The 12,155-nt window shown below is 43.8% G+C and overlaps 1 protein-coding gene across 5 annotated transcripts in view; it reads left to right on the top strand.

Moving 5' to 3' along the window:
- Nucleotides 1-409: 409 nt before the first annotated feature.
- The window catches only part of CEP350 (centrosomal protein 350), a 125,534-nt gene continuing 113,788 nt past the window's right edge, over nt 410-12,155 (top strand). For all 5 annotated transcript variants that reach the window (XM_059673421.1, XM_059673424.1, XM_059673423.1 and 2 more), the window contains exon 1: nt 410-548. The gene's annotated coding sequence lies outside the window, so the exon portion shown is untranslated. The remainder of the gene's footprint in view (nt 549-12,155) is intronic.

Genomic DNA, 12,155 nt, shown 5'->3' with positions numbered 1-12,155 from the left:
GCGGCCCCGAGCGGCCTCTCCCCGCTCTACGTCCCCGCTTTACGGCCACACTCAACATGGCCGTAACCGCGGGTTGCATTCCTGTGGCAACGTCTCGGGAAAGTTCTCGCGAGGTTTTCCTGGGCCCCGCCCCCCCGCCCCCTACTGCTCCCGCCCTGCCTCGCGCCGCCGCCGCCACCGCCACCGCTGCCGGCGCCGCTCCGCCTCCGTGTCAGTTGCTGGGCTGTAATGGCGACTGGGCCGCCGCTGCCGAAGTGACTCCCGGGCGGGGGAGCGGGGCCAGACCAGCGTCGGAGGGAGCTGCAGAGCCGCAGCCCAGGGGCTGGCTTGCCGTGGGGGAGGGGAGGCCGCCTTTCCGCGTCTCCTTCCTTCTCTGCAGACCGGCGGCTCCCGGGAGCCGGTGCGAGGCGGGCACCCGGTGCGCCCGTCCCCGGAGCGGAGAGGCCAGGCCGGGCAGCCCTGGGGCCGGTCGGGGCGGCGGCACTGCACCCTCCGCCAGGCCCCGCGGGATGCTCCGTGGGAGCCGAGGGCGGAGGCGACACTCTCAGGTGAGCTGCGGGAGGACCTGGCCGGGACCACGGACGCTCCCGTCGCCTCCGCTGCCTCTGCCCGCGGTCCCGGTCCCCGGTGGCGGCGAGAGAGGCGGGTCGGAGCGCGGGGGGCCCCGGCCCAGCTGGGCGTCCCCCTCGGCGACCCCCCCTGGGTCCTGAGGCTCTGCTGACCTGGATGGGACCTGGATCTCAGGTCCCAGCGGTGCCTGCGGGAGACGGGCTGGCTACCCTCCGCTGCCGCCCCTCCCCTCTTCTGCCCAAGGTGTGCGATCCCTCTCACCTTCGGCCCCCCAAGTGTCTCTTCTGCGTCCGCAGACCGGGCATATTTGGGGGGAATTCCGGGGAGCTGGGTCCCGTGGCAAGGATGACTGGTTTCTGTTCCTTTCTGGTGGGGATAGGCGTTCCCCAGTCCAGGGGAAACTTTGATCCCTGCTCCAGTCCAGCAGCTGCTTAATGTCATCTTCTGATTTATTAGCTAATGACATTTTTTTTTAAAAAAAGGTTTACGCTTTGAAAGTTGCCATTTTCCCTCTCCCCCTCCCCCGTTTAAATGCAGCCCAGTATGCTAAATAACATTTTTGCGAATGTTACGAATGCGGGTTGGAATTTGACGGGGTTTTTAGTCTTCCGATAGGAAGGTGCCCATCGGGGTAGATTTTCAGGTGGCATCAGCGTGGTGGCCAGTCCTTCGACCGGAGGAAGCAGGTGGCCAGGAATGGTGGTGGTCAGTATCCGCGCACTCCGCCAGATTGTTTTGTGTTGATGGTGATCCTCGTTGTGCGTGCGGGAAAGTCGTTAATGGGTATGTTGCCATGTTAACTGCCTCCTCCTGCCCTGGGTTGTTAAGGGTTTTCAAGGAAAGGCTGTCTTAGATCTGGCAACAACCCGAAAAAATGGTTTGTAGAAGCAACGATAAAATACTGAGAGCTGCTCTCCACTTGGACAGTGTCTTGGTTTAGAATTTTGTCTTTAACTCGGGCAGTGTGCCACTGCTAACATGAGGTTGTGACTTTGGAGGACTGGTGGTTGGACCTGTGGTAGAAGTTGCCTCAGACAACTTCATGGGCGGGCGTGTAGTTGTTGTGGTGTGCGAAGTTGACACATCAGTGTAATAAAATAAGTCAGCCATCCAACCCTCAGTGCACCGAATTTAAGATACTTTAATCAGAAAATAAACATCGGGCTAGAATACATTGTAGGTGTGGGTAAATACATGTGTATCTTATCTTTTCATAGTCAGTAGCAGGGCTTTTTAATAATAAGTGAGTTATATGTAAACAATTTTGTACACGTGTGAAAAAATTTCTCTGATTCTCTAAGTTATGTTGGTGTGTAGTGTTATGTAAGAGCATTAATACTTGAACAACCTGTGGGGTAATCAATTTATGAAGTAGGAAGTTTTGGAATTTTTTCTAATGCTTCTGATGGCCAGTTTTTAAAAATATGTATATTTTTATTGATTTCAGAGAGGAAGGGAGAGGAGAGAGAGAGACAGAAACATCAATGATGAGAATCACAACCTGGGCATGTGCTCTTGACCGGAATGGAACCTGGGACCCTTCAGTCTGCAGGTGGACACTCTATTCACTGACGAAACCTGCTAGGGCTGATTGCCAATTTTTTGCCTATTTTAAACACATCTGCCATATCATGGACAGAAGAAAGGAGATGAAGTCCCTTTCTAACCAATTTTATTATTTACTAAATTGCTTTACGTTATAGTGGGCACAGAAAACAGAAGTTGCTCTAAAATAACTGACATCATTTTTTGGTGTCATTATTTTATTTAGTTTTCATAGCAATTTTGTGAAGTAGGTTTAGTAAATATCATCCTTATTTTGCAGTTGTGGAAATTGACACACAACGAGATTCATTTATTTATTCGAATGCTGCTCTTATTTCTGCAGATGATCTAGAATTAGTTTTATTTTTATGTTATTTCTTATTGTGGTATGACTGACATATAACATAATTCAGGTATACAATATAATGATTCAATACTTGCACATGTTGAGAAATGATCACAGTAAGTCTAACATTCTAGAATTAGTTTTATTTTAATTGAATATTAATATAGACATTTCTGGCATTTGGTTTTTATAAATCTAAAAATATGTATTTTCCTTTTGGCATGTCACTCGCTCCTTATGCTGATGATTGCCAGTTCTTTAAGAACATTAATATTTTTATAGCATTTTGTTAATTATTAACAAGTCATGAATTCTGATCATGTATTGCTTTACTTCTATATGTACTTTTTGCTTGAACAATGTTCCTAAAAGAAATTGTAGTTAATTTGTTGTCTCTCATTTTGTTTGGATACTCATAGTTCTGTCATCTTTGGTACTTCAAATCATTTATATTCTTGGTTTAGTAAAAGAAATATTGAAGCAACATGGTCAGTAGCTTAACTGAAAACTAGTAACATCTTGATTTTGTTGTAGAGACAACTGATGATTTAAAAAGTTAACTGGCCATCTATACTTGTGATTGCTGTTTTTGCAGTGTGGGGCAAGTTGTGAAATAATTCTTTTCTTAAAGATCTAAATGGCATTACTAAGCAGTTCACAAACTGGGGCAGCATCCTATCTAGGAACTAAAGGGCACTCCCAAAATAATTACCTTTTGACTTTTTACCCCATATCAATTTCTAGTGTTGCAAATAATACCCTCCAAAACTGAATAATCAAATGATTATTTATTTTACTTGGCTAGGGCCAAGTACATAGTAAAATAGTAAATATTGGTTGAATAAATTGACTCAAGAATGGTCTTGACATAATATTTAAAAGCCAAAAACCAAAAACCAACACCACATTAGTTCATGGTTCCTAAGCACACCTCAGTTCCTAGGAATATACTCCAGAGGCATATACAAGTTTGCTATGTAGGAGGGGAATAACAGCCTGGGATTAAAAAGACACCAAGAATAAGCCACAGGTGGGTCCTGAAAACTTTATTGACCATTTTAATGATTTACCTGTTCTGGCAATAGTTAATGTAACTTAAAGAATATAGATGCTTTAAGACCCTACCTGTAACACTAGTACTGTAATTATAGGTTTATAATAACTTTAAGTAACTTAATTACAGCATTGGGAGTTTTAAATCTTAAAGTCCAGCTAGTCCAATTCCCTTGTACATAGTAAACTACATTTGTTCAATGTGTTAGATAATTATCAAATGAGAGGATAATTATGAACAACCAGGTAATCTATTCTACATCAGTGTTAAAAACTCAAAACAGGTCTCTCATTTTAGGAATCAAAAGTACTTGCTAACTTAAAATATGAATCCCAACCCTCTGTCATTGAGACTATACACTCGTACAACTGGGACAATGTTCTGGAAGGACATTTGGTATTACCTATTAAAATTATAATTAAAAGTGCACTTTTTTGTTTGTTTGTTTTGTTAATCTTCACCAGAGGAATCTTTTCCATTGATTTGTTTGTTTGTTTTCTTTTTTGTTTTGTTTTTTTAGAGGGAGTGGAAGGAAAGGGGAGAGACAGAGAGAAAAACATCAATGTGAGAGAGACATATTGATTGGTTGCCTCCCACATGTGCCCCAACCAGGGGTTTGCATGGAACTTGCAACTAAGGTACGTGCCCTTGACTGGAATCGAACCCGAGACACTCTATTCTGAGGTCTGCAGCTCTAATCACTGAGCCAGACTGGCTAGGGCAAAAGTCATTTCATTTTTAGTAGTTTATCTTACAGAAATTTTAATATAAGAGCACAAGAACAAATCTATAAGGATTTTCATTTTAGCATTATTACAAATAAACGTCATTAATATTTACAAATAATAAGAAAGTGCCCCCCCCCAAAATAAAAAGTGTCCTAAATGTCCTTTGGTAGGGGGTTAGTTAATATTATAGTGTATTTATGATGTGAGGTACAGTTATATTTACTCCTGAGGAACAGCTGAATGTATCCTGGAGCATAGGGACCATGTAGCAGACTTTCTGGGTTCAAATCCTAACTGCATCATTTTTTAGCAGTGACCATTAGCAAGTTACTTAACATGATCTATAAAGGGGATATAATTATAGTTCTCTCCTGCAGGTCTGTTTTGAGAATTAAATCAGTTAATATTTAAACCCTAAGTAAGCATAGTAATTACCACATAAGTGTTTGCATTTATTATTACATACTGACATGAGAGACTGTTCATTATATAATATTGAGGGGGAAAATTAAGTTGCATTACACTGTGGAATATGACTCAATTTTGTAAAAACAGACACACACATAGACAAAGAAATGTAGTTTGATTTTTTTTTTACTTGTCCTATATACTAATAATAAAGAGCTAATATGCTAATTAGACGGAACAGCAGAACAACCCGCCTTGGTCGGTGCTGCGAGGGCCGAGTCCCTTGCATGAATTTCGTGCGTTGGGCCTCTAGTCTACACTAATAAAAGAGAAAAATGGTAATTGGCGTACGACGATACCCTTTTCATTGGCTAATCAGGGCTATATGCAAATTAACTGCCAACTAAGATTGGCAGTTAACTGCCAACAAGATGGCGGCTAATTTGCATATCTAGGCACAATGCAGGGAGGCGAAAGGGAAAGCAGGAAGAAGCCCCCTGCCACTGACAGTGATCAGAAACCCAGGGGGGAGCTAAGAACTGGGGGGCAGGGCAAAGGCGGCCCTGGGGCCGCCTTTGCCCTTCCCCCCAGCCATGATCGGAGAATCAGGTGCCTTTTCCGCCCTGGCCAGTGATAGCAGGAAGTAGAGGTGGAGCCAGCGATGGGAGCTGGGCACGGTCGAAGCTGGCAGTCCCAGCAGCTAGGGGTCCCTTGCCTGGGCCTAAAGCGGAGCCCAGGATCGCGGGGCCACTGCAGCTGTGGGTCCCTGCTGCCCGGGCCGAACGCCTCAGCCAGAGGCATCCTGCAGGGGCAGGGGCGGAGCCCGCGTGATCGCGGCGCCCCCCGCTGCCACTGCAGGTCCCCGCTGCCCGGGCCGGACACCTAGGCCAGAGGCATCAGGCCTGGGCTGGGGGCAGAACCAGTGATGGGGGGAAATGAGGGTCCCCTGCCCAGGCCTGACGCCTCTGTCAGAGGCGTCAGGCCTGGGCAAGGGGCCGATCCTGCGATTGGAGGGTGATGGGGGTCAACGCCTGAGGGTTCCCAGTATGTGAGAGGGGGCAGGCTGGGCTGAGGGACACTCCCCCCCGCCCTACACCCAGTGCACGAATTTCGTGCACCGGGCCCCTAGTATGTACATAAGAAAGGGTCTGTGAGGATAGACATTAAGCTATTAGCTTTGTTATCTCTGAAGAAGGGATGACTTCCTTATACTTTAGACACTTTAAAAATATATATTTTTATTGATTTCAGAGAAGAAGGGAAAGGGAGAGAGAGAAACATCAGTGATGAGAGAGAATTCATTGATCGGCTGCCTCCTGCACGCCTTCTACTGGGGATTGAGCCCAAAACCCAGGCATGTGCCCTTGATTAGAATTGAACCCACGACCCTTTAGTCCCGAGGCTGATGCTCTCTCCACTGAACCAAACCAGCTAGGGCACTATATGTCCCTATGCATTCATTAATTGATTCTTGTATGTACCTTGATGGGAATCGAACCTGCAATCTTGGTGTATTGAGACGACACTCTAACCAACTGAGCTACCTGGTCAGGGCCCCACTTTTATAATTATTGAAACCTTTTTTTAAAAAAGAAAATATTGAAGAAGAATTTTTTTTTATTATTCAGTCATGTAAATGTATTTTTGAATATAGTTGTTTTCCAGAGATCTACAGATTTCATTATTAGAATATCACATGATTAGATTGTTTGTAAACTTTTGTTGCTGGAAGGCTAAAATTAATCTATGAAAACCCCTAATATATTTATTTTTCTACTAGCTTTGTGAGGTTAAACCTCATTTCTGAATTTACAAAGTAACCATGTAGGCTAGATCAGTAATTTTTAAACCCAAGTTTCCCATACTGTGCCCCAAGTTACCTTGGAGCACCATAGTGAACTCACATGGGCACTGGGGCACTTTTAAAGTTTTGAGGAAAACACAGTAATATTTGGCAGCTGTGGGACACTGCTCAAACGTTTGGTTTAAGGTAGTACTCATGAGATTGTGCTAGGTTTTGGGGGATTGCTCTGATAAAAAGCAAGTACTGTGCAAAAATCATTATGAAACTAAATGAAAGTGGTGGTGTCCAAAGTGATTTCAAGGTTTGATAATCTGTAATGTCTATTAGATGCACATATCGCATTAATAAGTAATTGTTATTAGTAAAAAAATTAAGTATTTCTTTCAGTTTATATGTATTTTTCAAAGTTATTATGACATAAATACTAAGTTGTGAGGACTTAGTTAATAAATGGAATTGTTAGGTATTTTTTGGGCTTAGGGGCACCATGAAAAAATTACTGAGACACTAGAGTTCTGTGAACTTAGAAAGCTTGGAACCTCTAGAACTCTTTTGACTCACTGTAAGAGGCAGTCATTGGCATGGATAAGGTCACCGAGAGAGAGTATAGCGTTAGATAAGACCCCAAAGTCAGACTCCTTTGAACTTTAAGATTTAAAGGAGAAGGGCTAACTAGCAAAGGAGAATGAGAAAGAGAACTAGAGGTGGGAAATCACAGTGCAGTGTATAGAAGCAAAGAGAAGAGTGATTCAAGAGAGTGGTCAGCTGTGATGAATGCTGCCAAGATGTCAGGCAGATTGGGGACTTTTTATTTGAAAATGTCCGTTAGATTTAGAGGTGAAGAGGTTTTTGGTGATTTTAGTGAGAGCTGCTGTGGCAACCACATTGGAATTGCTTGAAAAGTGATTGAAAAGTATTTTAAGTGGAGACTGAATATATAGTCTTTTTTGAGATATTTGAAGGAAAAAGAGAGCAGTGGTAGAGTAGGGTGCTGGGTTGAGGGACTTTTTTGTTTGTTTTAAGTAAGAAGACGATTTAAGTATAAATGCTGATAGGAGGAATCTTGGAGAGGGTAGAAGACAAAGAGATACACGAGAGAACAATAAAATGGTTCGTTTCTTGAGAGAATGTGGAGGTGGAGAGATCTTGAAACAGAAGGAGTATTCTTATGGCTTCTTGCCACTAAAAGTTACTTTTTCTGTTCTTTTCCCATTCTCCCTATTTATGAACTCCCAGCCTGCATGCTAAGAGGGACAGTAAAATTCTTTTAAATTTATTGGCTCTTAGTTTCTGTGAACCTTTATACTTGTAGGGTGAATATTTTGCTGGTACTTGAAGTGTGTACTCTTTTTGGCTTTAGATTGCTATAAGCAGTCAAATAGTGTTTTAAAGTTGCATCTTTTGCCGAAACCAGTTTGGCTCAGTGGATAGAGCATCGGCCTGTGGACCGAGAGGTCCCGGGTTTGATTCTGGTCCGGGGCATGTACTTGGGTTGCGGGCACATCCCCCACAGAGGCAGCTGATCGATGTTTCTCTCTCATTGATGTTTCTAACTCTCTCTATCTCTCTCCCTTCCTCTCTGTGAAAAATCAATAAAATATATTTTTTAAAAAAAAGTTGCATCCTTATTTGATTTATAGAGCCTTCTACTTTATATCATTTTAACCATGTTCTCTATATCATTTATTATTGCTTTAGTGAAATTTTGTTTCTATTTTCTGTTGGCAAGTTAGAGTCATCCTTAGCTAACTTGGGAAGTTGATTATTATTTTGGACTTTCATTTATATTTTACATGATGCAAATAAAATCATGTCAAATATAGTTTCTTTTTTAATCCTCATGATATTTGACTTTAATCTGAACAAAACAGTATTGTTCATTTATGCTTTGCCGGGAGCCGGTCCATCCTTGCTGTTTCAAGGGACCTGGCATATATGGCATACTTTTCTTAATATGTTTGCTCACCTTCTTGGCGCTGTGTTTTAACCAAAGTCACCTCTCCGAGAAAGGTTGAATCCCCAGGTAGGGATTTTCCCCTGAAGTTAGGGAGGGAATAAAACCCCTCAACTAAGTGCCAGGCGGGTAATTAATCCCTTTAACTACGAACAATCATGCTTAAACTACATAATCTTTTCTCCCTGGAATGGAGATAAGAAACGCCCTAACCTTTGTAATAGAGATTGATAGGATTGAATCAACTGGTATAAATACAGTTGTAACAAGACAGAAACAGACAGAATTTAGAACACAGAACTAGAGACAGAAGAACTTCGCTGGAGAGAGCATGCCGGAGGATCCTGGAGAGGGACTGGCCTCAGAGCCTAGAGACAGAGCCTAGCGGGAGAACATGGCAAGGGATCCTGGACTGAACCTGACTACAGAGATTGGCAGGAGAACCTGACTGGAACCTGGACACTGAACCTGACTGGAGAGCCTGGACAGAACCTGGCTGGAGAACCTAGCGAGGGAACATGGCTACAGAACCTCGCTGGAGATCCGAAGCAGAACCTCTCTGGAGATCCAGACCAGAACTTGGCTGGAGATCCTGGCTAGAGATCCTGGCTAGGCTGCTGATCAACTGAACACTGTCTCCGTGTCATTCCTTCTTCGCCGACTCCGTCCACACCTTTGGGGAACCCCTGGACCCGCTGGGGCAGGACCCCGGCAATGCTTCAACTTTTACATGAAACAACTTGTTTCTCTACCAGATGCCAGTTAAACTTACTGTAAAATGGACAGTAGAACAAAACGCTTGAGTCACTTAAATGGGTAATAAAATAATTTTTTTCAGTTTTCTGAAATTTAAGAAGCTTTTAGTATAGTAAGAGACAAAGTGCAAAGAGTGATATAAATTCTGTATTATTGGTTTCTGAAAACTATGGTCAGTGCTTAAGAGAGGAATGGCCAACACTTGATTCTTTAAATACACAAATGCAATCATGTCAGAGACTCTGCATGATCTTGTTTCCTTCTTTCTCCAGCTTTCTCTCACCATTGTCCCTCTCCAACACCTGGGGCTTAAACTATGTCATGTTTTATTTGTCTCAGAGCTGTTCCAGATATCCTTTCTATTGCCTGGAAAGCTCTTCCTTGCCTATACTTAAATTTTTTTAACATATTTTTATTGATTTCTGAGGGAGAGAGAGAGATAGAAACATCAATTATGAAAGAGAATCATTGATTGGCTGCCTCCTGCATAGCCCCTACTGAGGATCGAGTTTGCAACCTGGGAATATGCCCTGACTGGGAATTGAACAGTTACCTCCTGGTTCATAGGTCGATGCTCAGCCACTGAGCCACACCAACTGGGCTAAATTTTTTATTTATCCTTTATGTCTTAGATTAAATGAGTTTTCCTCTCTACAACACAAATTAGATGAGTTCCTTCTGGCTATATTTTTATAGCACTTGCATTTTTTTCTAATTATTTTCATCCCATCGATAATAATAAAAGCGTAATATGCAAATCGACCGAACGGCCGAACGACCAAACAGCGGGATGACCGTCTGGACTACCACGCTATGACACCCACTGGCGCCAGGCCAGCCAAGGCGGGTGCGATGCGATTGGTCAGAGGCCCGGCCATTGCCCCATGATCTCCCTGTAGAGGGAGGCCCAGGCCACCGGCCAGTGGGGCAATCAATCGGGGGGCTCCACGATTGCCCAAAGAGGGAGGTCCAGGCCACTGACAAGTGGGGCAATCAATCGGGGGGCTCCACGATTGCCCAAAGAGGGAGGTCCAGGCCACCGACAAGTGGGGCAATCAATCGGGGGGCTCCACGATTGCCCAAAGAGGGAGGCCCAGGCCACCGGCCAGTGGGGCAATCAATCGGGGGGCTCCACGATTGCCCAAAGAGGGAGGTCCAGGCCACCGACAAGTGGGCTGTGGTGGGTGGGTGGGGCCTCCCTCTGCAGGGCAATCCATCGTGGGGCTCCTGGACTGTGAGAGGGCGCAGGCCGGGCTGAGGGACTCTCCCCTCCCCCAGTGCACGGATTCTATGCACCGAGTCTCTAGTCCTATATAATAGGTTAATATGCAAATTGTCCCTTTGGGAGTTCGACCAGGAGTTTGACCAGGGGGCGGGGCTGGCCCGCCAACTGCCTGCAGCCCCTCCCCCCGGCTGGCCCAGCCCGATTGGCCCCGATGGGGGTGGGCTGGCTGGACCCCACCCACGCACAAATTCATGCACCAGGCCTCTAGTTTGTAATATTTGTTGAATATCCACCTTCCAAGCAAGCTTTTAGACTGCTTGAGTGTGGGCCCATGTTTGTTCTTTTAACAGCTATATTCCCACTGCTAGGCACTATTCATTCTACTACATACTTGGCACTCAGCAAATATTTGTTAAATGAATGGGTGGCATGGGTCAGATTGAGGAAAAGATTTTTCAGGAGTGTAGAAGAATACAGTCTGATGCTGCAATGAGGGACCAAGGAGTTTGCTAAAACATCTCACCTGTTCTGTTTAGTAGGGAAGGAAAATAAAATACTTCATCTGAAGACCTATGTTAGGAAGCCCTGTCTTTTGGGGTGAATTTGATAACAGTTGAGGCATGTTGGTTAGCGTTCTCTAAAAGAAGCTAAAAGTGCATTGAAGTTAATGATACAGAGGTTCTAAAGAATGTAGGTGGGAAAGCAGGGTGCCTTATTTTACAAGAGAGGATTGTGTTATTGATGGTGGCTGAGTTTAAATATTATGAGAAGCATTATATAAATGACCCTTAGAGGCTTCCAGAGGTTTGAGAGAGAGATATTTAATTTCCTGTTCTGTCACTTTTTAGCTAAATGACTTTAGACTAGTTCTTTGGTCTGTCTGATACTGTTTCTTCATCAGTAAAATGGATATATGGATAGTTGCCTCATGGGTTGTGATAGAGATTAGAAAAAATATATGGAAAACTATACAGTGCTTGACCCAGAGAGAAGGAACACAGAAAATGATAACTATGATTATTAACTGCCCCCTCATAATGTTAGAGGTCTGTAATTTTGACTTATGGTTTAAAGGGATTATTGCTGTCAAGTTTCTGGAGCTTCAGAAGAGAGTTGTTCTCAGGTGATTGGGGAATAGGATTAGTTCTCTCTACTGATGCTAATCTTTATGGAATCAACAGTGTTTTTGGAGGCTTCAGACTTTGAGAAGTAGAATTGAAAATAATCTCTTGGGCTGTAGTTCTGTATTTTGGGATCGTTGTGGACCTTTAAAAATACAGGGTTTATTAGTAGATGAGTGGATAAAAAAGCTGTGGAACATTTATACCAGTGGTTCTCAACCTGTGGGTCGCGACCCCTTTGGCGGTCGAACAACCCTTTCACAGGGGTTGCCTAAGACCATCCTGCATATCAGATATTTACGTTACGATACATAACAGTAGTAACATTACAGTTATGAAATAGCAACAAAAACAATTTTATGGTTGGGTCACAACATGAGGAACTGTATTTAAAGGGCCAGAAGGTTGAGAACCACTGATTTATACCATGGAATACTATGCAGCAATGAAAAAGAAGAATCTCTTACTGTTTGAGACAGCATGGAGGGACCTGGAAAATATCATGCTAAGTGAAGTTAAGTCAGTCAGAGAAAGACAAGTATCACATGATCTCACTCATGTGGAATCTAAGTAACAAAATAAACTGATGAACAGAGTGGATCCAGAGACATGGAAGCATGGAACAGAGTGGGGAATCTCGGAGG

The sequence above is a fragment of the Myotis daubentonii genome, chromosome 18 (genome assembly GCF_963259705.1).
Source record: "Myotis daubentonii chromosome 18, mMyoDau2.1, whole genome shotgun sequence".
NCBI classification, from domain to species: domain Eukaryota; kingdom Metazoa; phylum Chordata; class Mammalia; order Chiroptera; family Vespertilionidae; genus Myotis; species Myotis daubentonii.
Note: the sequence above shows the minus strand (reverse complement) of the source record. Positions and strands in the feature narration are given on the sequence as shown.